Raw genomic sequence first — 11,886 nt, forward strand, 5'->3', positions numbered from 1 at the left:
AGGTAAAGATAAAAATTATGAACAGCAAATACATATCTATCAACAAGTGAATCTAAAAATCAAGTGAATAAAAAATCTGATGAACAGAGTAAACTGGTGAATATAATAGAACCAGGGGCATAGAAAGGGAGTGGACTGATAATTCTTGGGGGGAAAGGGGTGTGGGGTGCAGGAAGAGACTGGACAAAAATCGTATATCTATGGATGAGGACACTGGGAGGGGTAAGGGTAGAGGGTGGGGTGGGAACTGGGTGGAGGAGAGCTATGGGGAGAAAAAAGAGGAACAACTGTAATAATCTGAACAATAAAGATTTCATTTTAAATAAATAAATAAATAAATAAATATGGTCTTTAACACATGATCCATCTTCATTTTCTGTTTCATCTAAGTATTATGTGGAGTGTTTTGCCTCCAAAGAAAGGGAAAAGCAATGTGGAGGCTGTCGTAGAAAATGTGTAGGGAAAGAGAATTTAATGAATCAGCTCTTACAAAATGAAGGCATAAAAAGTAAAATATCCAAGTTGTATTTTTGTAGCTCATTCTCAGAAGTGCTAAGCCTTTCCTTGTTCTTATGTTGATACTAGAGGCCCTATGCACAAAATTCGTGCAAAAGCAGGCCCTCACAGCCCCGGCTTCATCTGGAAGGTCATCCAGAAGGATGTCTGGACGGTGGTTCTGCTGTTCGGCCGTGCGGTCAATTTCCATATTATGCTCTTATTATTATAGATTTCAGTCTTACTTGTTCAAATTTGCTAACCAGCAAATCAAGATTCTTCTAGATAGTTTAACACATAAAACCAGGGAAGTAAACAGTGCTAGAAGCTGAGTATTTAGCAAATATAACAGGTTTTCCCAGAAGAGCACATTAAAGCCAAAGAACCAGTATTTCCCAAAAAAATCTATTACTGTGTGTTTCTATCTGCATGAACAAATGGAGATACAAAGAATAGGGTTAAAACGAGATAGCTTTGGTAAGAATTAATATTTAAATGACTCCCTCAGTATCTTGCCATCAGAAATCCCTGGCTGAGGCCAGAGACAGCCTCATGGCCTTGAAATCTAAACAACACAGAAACATAAGCCTTCACCCAGCTCCTATTAGTTATTTGAGATCCACTATTCACCTAGTAAAACTAAAATATCAACTACATAATGATTTTTGGTAAGTAAAATTTGATTTGGATGAATAGAAGTTAAAATCAGTAATATACTAAATACATAAAATTTTTTCACTGAACAATAATTCCAATTAGTTATGTCATTACCACCATATCAAGCTTCCCAAGAGCATTTTAACCATGTATAAACCCACTACAAAAATCATCATGGCTACTCCTTACCTACAGAATAAATTTCCAATCACTTGCCTATCCCACAAAATCTCCAAAAGCCTCCCCTCTCATCTTGTTCCCATACAATCTTACTGATCCAGCCAATTTTATCAAGAAGCTTTAAAATTCTACCTCCTTGTCTTTGCTCTCCCTTCCTAAACTTCAAAGTTTAGCTCAACTCTCTTCTCTACAAACAGACATTTCCACGTAAGACAAAAAAGGAAGAAATGCTTCTCCACTCTGATTAAAACTTTGCCTATTGCAAGGCATACACATTTCACACTTACTACCTTGCATGAAATTCATGCAAGGGGCTCGACCCTCGCAGCCCCGGCTTCGTCCAGAATGTCATCTGGACGGTCATTCTGCTGTTCAGTCTAATTTACATATTAGCTCTTTATTAAATAGGATAACTCTTGTCTCTATCACACTGTAAACTTCTGAGAAGGAAATACATATGAGGCATTATTTTCAAAGACTCTAACAATCCTATGAGGTTGGTATTATTAGTCTCATTTTACAAATTCAAAAACTAGATAAGAAAGATTATATAGCTTGCCCAAAAATCACAAATAAGAAGTGACAGAGTTAGGAGTCAAAATGAAGTCTATCTGATTCTGATGCCATGCAAGATTCTGTCTCTCAACACACACACACACACACACACACACACACACACACTCATCACACTCACCACACTCACACATACACACCAAAACTGTTATACAGCTCTACAGTAGCATAAGTGTGTTCGCTTATTTTTCTTTTCTTTTTTTTCTTCTTTTTTTTTTTTTTTTTTTTTTTTTTTTTTTTTTTTTTTTTTGGTTAATCCTCACTGGAGGATATTTTTCCATTGATTTTTTGGAGAGAGAGGAAGAGACAGAGAGAGAGAAACATGGATGTGAGAGAGACATATCGATTGGTGGTTGCCTCCCACACATGCCCCGACCAAGGCTTGGGATGGAGCCTGCAACCAAGGTAAGTGCCCTTGACCTTAGGAATTGAACCCAAGACCCTTCAGTCTGTGGGCCAACACTTTAAATACTGAGCCAAACAGGTTAGGGTTTATATCACCCTTGTAGCAACCCTTAAAAGTGATGGAATAGCCCAGCCAGTTTGGTTCAGTGGATAGAGTGTCGGCCTGCAGACCAAAGGGTCCTGAGTTCAATTTTGGTCAAAGGCACGTACCTTGGCTGCAGGCTCTTCCCAGCCAGGCCCTGGTCAGGGTTCATTCAGAAGGCAACCATCGATGTGTTTCTCTCACATTGATGTTTCTCTCTGTCTTTCCCTCTCTTTTCCACTCTCCCTAAAAATCAATGGAAAAATATCATCAGTGAGGATTAACCAAAAATTTTTTTAAAAGTGATGTAATAGTTATAGTTACTACCTTTCTTTGAGAAGCACTGCTTTCATATTCCCTTCCTCTGGTTCGATTGGGGAACTATTTCCTTACGTGATATAGTCCTTGTAGGAAATGTCAATCATGGTGCCCAGATTCACAGAGACCCAGATTAGGCAATCAGAATAGTGATTGTTTCTATCGCAGGGCCCTGATATACTAGTAAGTCAGGCCTTTTTCATGATGTTATCTCTGAACAATTCTTTCTACCTCTTCCAGGCTATATCCACTTTTCTCAACTCAATAGAAGACACACTTGATAAAAGTCCAATGATTGCAAAAGGAATAGTTGGCACAAGGATAACAATCCAGAAATACACTTGATTCCTCGTTTTACTAAAATTTATATCCAACAAAATAAAATTCAGAGAATAGAATGCTTTCAGTTTAGAAAGTACCTAGATAACAACACATCATTCTCTTTCTAATAAAATATACTGAAATTTATTTAGCAAATAGCTACAGCAAGTGAAAAATTAAGAGCTCTAAATTTCATCTCCTATTTTATAAGTGTTACTGGCTTGGCCCAACGAGGAAAGGGAAAACAATTTACACGTTATAAAAAACAAAGATGCAATCTGAAGTTTATGTTAAGAAAGTCAAAATTGAGATCCATTTCAGGTATTGTTCATTTGAAGACTTTTGGCAAATCAATGATTATGTTAGCCAACATTCAGATTAGGGAAGAAATATATAAATGTGATAGACTAAGATGAATAACAGACTGATTTTCATCATGTTGGCATAATGTACCTCCTAACCATTTTAATTACTGAGAAAATAATTGGAAGTTTACAGCATAATATATTTCTATATTTTCTTATAAGCAGCTTACAAAACATCAGTATTACAAAAGTGAAACAAATGAGCACCATCTCATGGGCATTTGATGTAATAATATATAGAACCAACCTTTGCAATAGCTTTTAAAAGCCAGATTATTTAGTAAAGGATTGATTATAAAACTTGGTTTTACGATTTCAAATTTTAGACATGTATATCAAAAAGCTAGCAAATGGTTTAAATAAACATAAATAACATTTAAGTCAGTATTCAAATAACTTCAACAAGTATCAAGGTAAGAGCTAAAACATTGTCAATGGCAAGTATAAAATAAACACTGTAGAAGGGTTAAAGAGAGGCAAAGTCTCAAACTGAGGAGAAAAATAAAATACATCAGTATTTAACAAGATAAACCAGTAGTTAGAAAGGGTTGGCAACTCTTAAAGTAACACATAAATTGACCCTTTCTTGTAGTAACTAACAGATTTTCTATTAAAAACAAAAGCCATAAGAAATGAAAAAAAAAGTTTCACATTTGTTCTAAAGTTGTGCATTTAAAAATAAAAGGCATTTCCCATTCCAAGAAAAACAAGTACTTTAAGACTAAAGCAAGCCTTTGCTAGTTTCTCTGCCTCCTTGTGTAAAATAAAAGTTCATTTTCTAAAAGCAATCAGGTGGCTTATACTAACTTGACTACCTGATACCAAATAATGCAGTTATTTCCTACCTGAAATTTCATCCAATGGCAATATACCCTTTGAAATGCTTCAGTGTCACATTCTCTCTGGGTTCAGATTACATAGACTCACTTTCTGTAAGTTAATAGTTTGATCAAGTATCTTCTTATAGTGTTAGAAGGAATGGCAAACTTAGAGGACAAAAACTGTAATTTTAAAAAATGTATCAACTCTAATCTTTTTGTTCTACATTAATATTTCAAAAGAAGCAAATTGTATAAAATCAATACATTTTGTAATGTAGAGATAAAACCTCTAATATAACTTTGTGGTGAAACCTAAGTAAAAAGATGTCTGAATGAAAATTTGTGTGAATTTTTGCCAAGTAAGCTATTACACAATTCCCTTTAAGAAACCAACTCATTATTATGAAAAATGGAAAACAAGGATGAAGTATCAAGCATTTACCCTGTCTTTTCAAATTCTTGATTTTATGAAGTTCTACTAAAAAAATAAAGTTTCACACACCAAAAAAAGTTGTTCATATTAGAAAATGCCAATTAAGGAATGCAGAAAATGAGAAATTTAAAACATCACTGTTTGGAACTCCTGATAAAATGGATTTAAGTAATGATTATTAATGACTGCTAACACCATTTGTTAAAGGGTAAAAGTTTCAGGGGAGCTTGAAAATACCCAAATCAAGCTAATAATACCTAAGCCCACTGGATTAGTAATCTCACACCCAGGTCCTAAGATCACAGAGAGAAACACACTAGATTTATGTGCTTTCTTTTGGGATGCAGTAGTAAGTACATAGCCTGCCTAAAAGGAATTCACACACACACAAAAAAAAAACTTAGTCATAATCTAATCAAGCTTTGATCAATTTATAAAAACGAATCCAGACAGTGAAAAATCCTACAGAAAAAAAAATGACTCAGCCCTGGCTAGTTTGACTCAGTGGATAGAGCATCAGCCTACGGACTAAAGGGTCCCGGGTTCAATTTCAGTCAAGGGCACATTCCTAGGTTTCGGGCTCAATCCCCAGTAGGGGCGTGCAGGAGGCAGCCAATCAATGATTCTCTCTCATCATTGATGTTTCTATCTCTCTATCCCTGTCCTTCCAATCTGAAATCAATAAATATTTTTTTTTAAATGACTCAATCCTATAGAAAAAAAAGTAGATGGCAAGAAAAAAGGGAGGAGAAAGGAACCTAGACACTGAAAAAGATTTAAGAGACACATACACCAAATGAACTGCCTACACATTATTTGATTCATGATTCAAATAACCCAACTATACTTAAAACTAAACAACAAATTAATAGACAATGAGAGAATTTTGAACATTGATTATTCAATAAAACTTAGAAATTACTGTGAATTGTTTTTAAGAATGATAAAGGTACTATGGTTTGATATTTTTTTAAGTCTATCTTTTAAAGATACAACATGACATATTTACAAATTAAAAGAAGGGAAAACACATTACTGAGTTAGATATGGTTACATATTATATTAATTAAGATGTACAAATACTAAAAGTTGATAATGAAATCAATTAAAGACCTTATATTTTCTATCATTTTTTAAGTTAAATAAAAAGGATTGTGCTTCCCTAGCCTGGCTCAGTGGTTGAGTGTCAACCTATGAACCAGGATGTCACGCATGATTCAATTCGTGGTCAAGGCACATGCCCGGGTTGCGGGCTCAATCCCCAGTGTAGGGCATGCAGGAGGCAGCCAATCAATGACTCTCATCATTGATGTTTCTCTCTCGCTCTCTCTCTCTCTCTCTCTCTCTCTCTGTTCCTCTCCTGAAATCAATAAAAATATGTTTAGAAAGCATTGTGCTTGCTTAACTTAAATAATGAAATTTAAACTTATACATTATTTCATACAATCCTCCAAAAGAGAATTTAAAACTTCATTAGCCAAAATAAGAGCACTAACTACACTTATCCTGCCCACCTAGAAATCTGACAGCTTCAATCAATCTTCAATAGCTCTGTATTAAAAATTAACCAGAAATGCTTTTAAGCATCAGCAATGAAGTTTAGACAAGCAGAATATAAAAATCATTGCAAATGAAATCTATCAATCATGAATCAAGTAACTACTATGCACAGGATCAAATATAAGATGCACTCATTGATAAGGAATAATATTCATGTTCCATGGGCAAAATTAACAATGAGATAGATGCAAAGCACTACAAAACAACTCACAGAACCAACACATACTTCATTACTTATAGTATAGCAATGGCATAAATGTTAAGTGTCTTGAGTACCAACCAACTTGAAGAAACTAAAGACAAACCATTCCTTAATCAATTTTGTGTTCTTTGCATCTATCTGAATGTAGTAAATGATCAAAAAAATATATTTGAATAAGCCAAATCATTTAAAGCACTTTATACTCACTACTTAAGTTACAGCATTATTTGTAACCAACAGCAACAAACAACTCAAATATCTAACAGTGGTGGCACTGTAATGTGTCAACTTGGGTAGGCTGACTTCTATTTCCCAGAATCCCCTTCCTGTACATACCGTGTTAGGGTAATCCACACGAAAAACTTTTGTGGGAAATATAAAGGGAGAAAGTGCGGTAGCAGCCATTTTGTAGCTCACACACATTTTCACTGAACTGATGGCTCCTCTCAATGGTGTGACATAATGGCTGGACCTACCCCCGCCCCACCTTCCCCTAAATTTTCTTTCAGCTTCTTACACTTCTGGGCCAGATGTGTGTATTAAGTTTCATGACAAAGGAACCCAATTTCTGCAGGAGACATAGCATCAAGGTCAGAGGCAACCAGCAAGACCTGATATGGGTTATAGTCTGTCCTTGTGGGCCCAACTTGTACTTGTAGACTCCAGCTTATTCTTGCTCTCCTCCACTTTACATCCATCTTCTCTTCCTGAATGCTTGCCTCATGAACTTTCAACCTCCACAATCAGCATGAAAACAAGAGCCTTACAGACACTGCTTAATCACCTCCTACAAGTTGATCACCTGCTAAAACAAAAAAATCAACTTTCCCCAAGGAATATAACAGGCCTCAGGGTCTACCAACATAACATTCACAAACTCTAGGATATAATCCAAAATTACTTGACATACAAGAGCCAGAAATGTGATTAATTTCAAGAAAAATAACAATAAACAAATGCCAACACCTAGATGACTCAGACATTGAATTATCAAAGATTTAAAGCAGCTATCATAACTAAGCTTCAGAAGGTAAAGACATGTGAAATGAATGGAAGATACAGGTTTTCAGCAGAAAAATCTTAAAAGTGAAAAATATATCAAGCCTGGACAGACTCATTATTACAATGGAGATGACAGAGGAAATAATCAGTAAATAACAAAATAAATCAATATAATTATCTTAACCTTGAAGAACAGAGAGAAGAAAAATTAAAAAAAAAAAAAAACAAAGGACTAGTCTCAGGGACATATGGGACAATAACAAAAAGCCTAACATACATATTACTGGAAGCCCAGAAGAGGAGAGCAGAAAGGGACTGAGGCAGAAAAATATTTCAGTGAACTTGACAAATTTTGTTAAACACATAAATTACTCTGAGTATGGCATCATTATGAGCCAAACTTCACGCGACTGCAAAAGCACTTGATTAGTGATGTAGACTTCAAATTTCTCCCCTGCAATAGCAGACAGTAATCTGGACTACACAATCCCATCAGTTAAAAACTTAAGTACTCAGTCTATCGGATCTCGTGCTGCTCCCCTGGGTGTCACCTTGGAGATCAGGATGGGCTGCGCCAGCGAGAGGATCAACATGCCTTTGGCTAGAGATTTATTTTACTACATCCATCCTTGGAAGAGGAGAAGAAAAAAACATTTTAAAAAAAACAGCTAGCTCAAAGTCCAAATTCTTATTTTATGGATGTAAAATGTCCAGATTGCTACAAGATCACCACCGTTTTCAGCTATGCTCAGACAGTGGTTCTTTGCGTAGGTTGTTCAAGTGTTGTGCCAGCGGACAGGAGGAAAGGCCAGATTCACAGAAGGGTGTTCATTTAGAAGAAAGCAATACTAATGACCCACACAGCTTCCTGAATTTGGGTTACTGGTATATCACAAAAAGCCTTATCAGTTTAGTAATTCTAGTTAATCTATCAGGATAATGTAATTACATTTAATTTGTAAGTATCCAACAGTGATCTCCTATTTTGATGTCAATTTTTCAATAAAGTTTTGATTATGGGGAAAAAAACTTAAGTACTCAGATCATAGACATATTCACAAGGTATATATGGACTACTGAATACTAATCTAACATATATGTCATAAAAATAAGAAAAGGAAATTAAGTGAGGTAAAGAGATAACATACAGCAATTAGAAGTTCTAGTCTAAAGTCAGTTTTAATGTCAAAACAGAGTAGAAAGAGAAATACACAAATATATGTAAATCCAACTGTAAGGTGGGATTCATTAGTTTGCTGAAGTTCAGTTTTAACTGTCCATTTTTCTTACAAGGACATTAAAGTGTTGTTTATAAATATAGGTTCAAAATTCATGATATCTCTGTTTTTAAAATGGATTAGAAAATTCTGTTCCTGTATTTTTCTAATGTTTTTTCAAAGTATAAACATTTTTATAAGTGACACATGCTTTCCAGCAACAAAGTCAGAAAATAATGTAAATGTTTAAAACCATTCATTTTCACAGGACAAATTTCATTTAAAAAGAAGTTACTTTCTCACTAATAGCTAAAATGCTACCTTTAAACATCAAAGGACAGATTGTGTTTACATTTATAAAAATACTGTTACTTAGAAAAGATAAATTCAGATCTTTCTATAGTAGAAAAACTATCTAATTCATCTTTAAATTTAATCTAGCACTATATAAATAGTGACCTTTAGGTATTACTAGATTTTTATAATCACTTATCTCATCACAAAATATTGTCAAAAGTTTATTGTTTAAAATAATATTATCTTTAAATCAACTAACCCAGGCACAAGGAAGCACTTCACAATAATCGGAAAGGAGACACCTAGGTGAGGTTTCTGTTATTACCCCCTTTAGTCTTCCTCAGGATGCCACAAGCTATAACTCTAACTTGACCATCTGACAGAATGAGGGCCACCACTGCAAAGCTAAATTTTTTCTTACTAAGAAAATAAATATAAATTCTAATACTTTCTTCATGTACTTTAATGAGCCATCTTAAGCATCCCACTTTGGAGACTATGGCTGCTACCATATTTTATTACAAAATTATTATTACCAAGTTTGAAGTTACAATCCAAGCTTTACCAAATCTTAGTCTTCCAAGGGGAAATTATACAGATGGCTTGGATATCTTTTTCAAAAATCAAGGATAAGGCTAAATTGTATATATGTTTATGTAAAAGTAGGATAGCATTTATATAAACTTTTTCTGAATAACAGTGTATCTCTCTCTTACTGACAGGATTTCATGTAATGTTAACAACTCTGAAAAGTAGACATTAATATCTACTTTTTTTTCATTTTAGAGATAGAAAAAAGTACTCTTCCTACTTTTATTTGCCCTTTCTTATTTTCAGTATTTTTCCCATATACTTTCTAATAAGAAATGCAGAATTCCCTGGTTCTTTAAAAAGATCACTAAATATAGTTCTGGCCAGTGTGGCTCAGTTCACTGGGCCATAGTCTTATGCACCAAAAGGTTACCGATTCAATTCTGGTCATGGCACATACCTAGGCTGTAAATTTGAGCTCCAGTGGGGATGTGTACGGCAGGGAACTAATCAATGTTCCTCTCTCTCTCTCTCTCTCTCTCTCTCTCATTAGTAAAACATATTCCTGAATATAACTTTTCCTTAATGACAGATTCATTCATTAGTCATATCATTACTGTTCTGCAGTGCTGTTTTTAGGTTTTTTTTTATTCTGGACCCTCCATACTGTTACGTATTCTATCATTAAACGAGTGTCAAGCACTCTCAGTGAATTATTTCACATATGCTAATGAAAGAAAATTAGACAACAAAGTTCAAATGTTAAATATGAGTCAATAATAGCGACAAAGTAGATTAGTGGTTGCCAGAGACTGCAGGAAAGGAGAAACAAGAAGTAACTGTTAATGGGTAAAAATAAAAACTATGATAAAATACCATTTCTCACCCATCAGACTAGCAAAAACATCAAAAGCTCGACAATACCCACTGGGAGTAAACAGGCACTCTCATATAATGCTAGTGGGAATGCAAAATGGTTCAACCCACATGAAAGTTAATATTTTCTAATATCTAACATTTACACTTCTACCCAGCTATTCTACTTTTAGGAATATAACCTGGAGATACACTTCCAACCACACACACAAAAAAATTTGAATGACATAATTTATTACAGCTTTTTTTGGAAATTTTGCAAACTATCTAAAAGTCCAAATATATGGGATTGGTTAAATATTCAATGGCACCTAGACACACACACACACACACACACACACACACACACACACACACACACACACACAGCTATACAGCTGTAAAAAATAATGAGGAAGATTGCCATGAGAAACCATTAGTGAAAATAGTAAAGTTCCAAAGAGCATACTCTGGGTGCCAAGACCATTCAAAGGGAAAAGTACAGGTTTATCAACAAATGGTGCTCGGAAAATTGGATATCCACATGCAAAAGAAACAATGACTGTAGACCCTTACCTTACACCATATACAAAAATTAACTCAAAATGGATCAAAGATCTAAATGTCTGACCTGAAACTGTAAAACTCTTAGAAGAAAGCACAGGGCAAAAGTTTCACAAGACTGTATTTGGCAATGATTTTTTAAATATGACACCAAAAGCACAGCCAACAAAAGAAAAAATCGACAAACTAGATTTCATGAAAATTTTCAGCATTAAAAGACACTATCACAGAGTAAAATACACTATTAAACAGAGAAACCCACAGAATGGGACCAAATATTTGAGAATCATTTATTTAATAAGGGATTAATAGCTAGAATCTATAGCGATCTCCTAAAACTCAACAACAAGCAACCCAATTCAAAAATGGGCAATGGACATGAATAAACATTTCTCCAAAGAATATACAAATGGCCAACAAGCACATGAAAGGTGCTCAACATAACTAATCATTAGGGAAATGCAAGCCAAAATCATAATGATGTATCACCTCACACCTAATAGGATGACTAGTACCAAAACAAAACTAACAAACAAAAATAAACAGAAATAAAAAGTATTGGTGAGAATGTGGAGAAATTGGAATGCTTGTGCAGTGTTAGATAGAATGGAAAACAGCAGAGCCAACTATGGAAACCAATACAGCAGTTCCTCAAAAAATTAAAACTAGAGCTATGCTACATTTATACCATAGAATACTATGCAGCTGTAAAAAAGAAGGAGCTCTTACCCTTTAAAACAGCATGGAGGGACCTGGAAAATAGTATGCTAAGCAAAATAAGCCAGTCAGAGAAAGACAAGTATCACATGATTTCACTCATATGTAGAATCTAATGAACAAAATAAACTGATAAACGAAATAGACCCAGAGACATAGAAGCATGAAACAGACTATCAAACCTTAGAGGGAAGGCAGGGGGTGGTTGGGAGAGATTAACTGGGAACTTTATGTATATATGTATATATATGTATATGTGTGTGTGTGTGTGTGTGTATATATATATATATA

At 34.6% G+C, this 11,886-nt stretch overlaps 1 protein-coding gene and 1 pseudogene across 4 annotated transcripts in view; one reads left to right on the forward strand and one right to left on the reverse strand.

Moving 5' to 3' along the window:
- The window catches only part of LRBA (LPS-responsive vesicle trafficking, beach and anchor containing), a 566,714-nt gene that overhangs the window by 528,121 nt on the left and 26,707 nt on the right, over positions 1 to 11,886 (reverse strand). The gene's annotated exons all lie outside the window — the stretch shown is intronic.
- On the forward strand, positions 7,936 to 8,435 carry LOC102248442 (annotated as a pseudogene).

This window comes from Myotis brandtii, unplaced genomic scaffold (genome assembly GCF_000412655.1).
Source record: "Myotis brandtii unplaced genomic scaffold, ASM41265v1 scaffold34, whole genome shotgun sequence".
Taxonomy (NCBI): domain Eukaryota; kingdom Metazoa; phylum Chordata; class Mammalia; order Chiroptera; family Vespertilionidae; genus Myotis; species Myotis brandtii.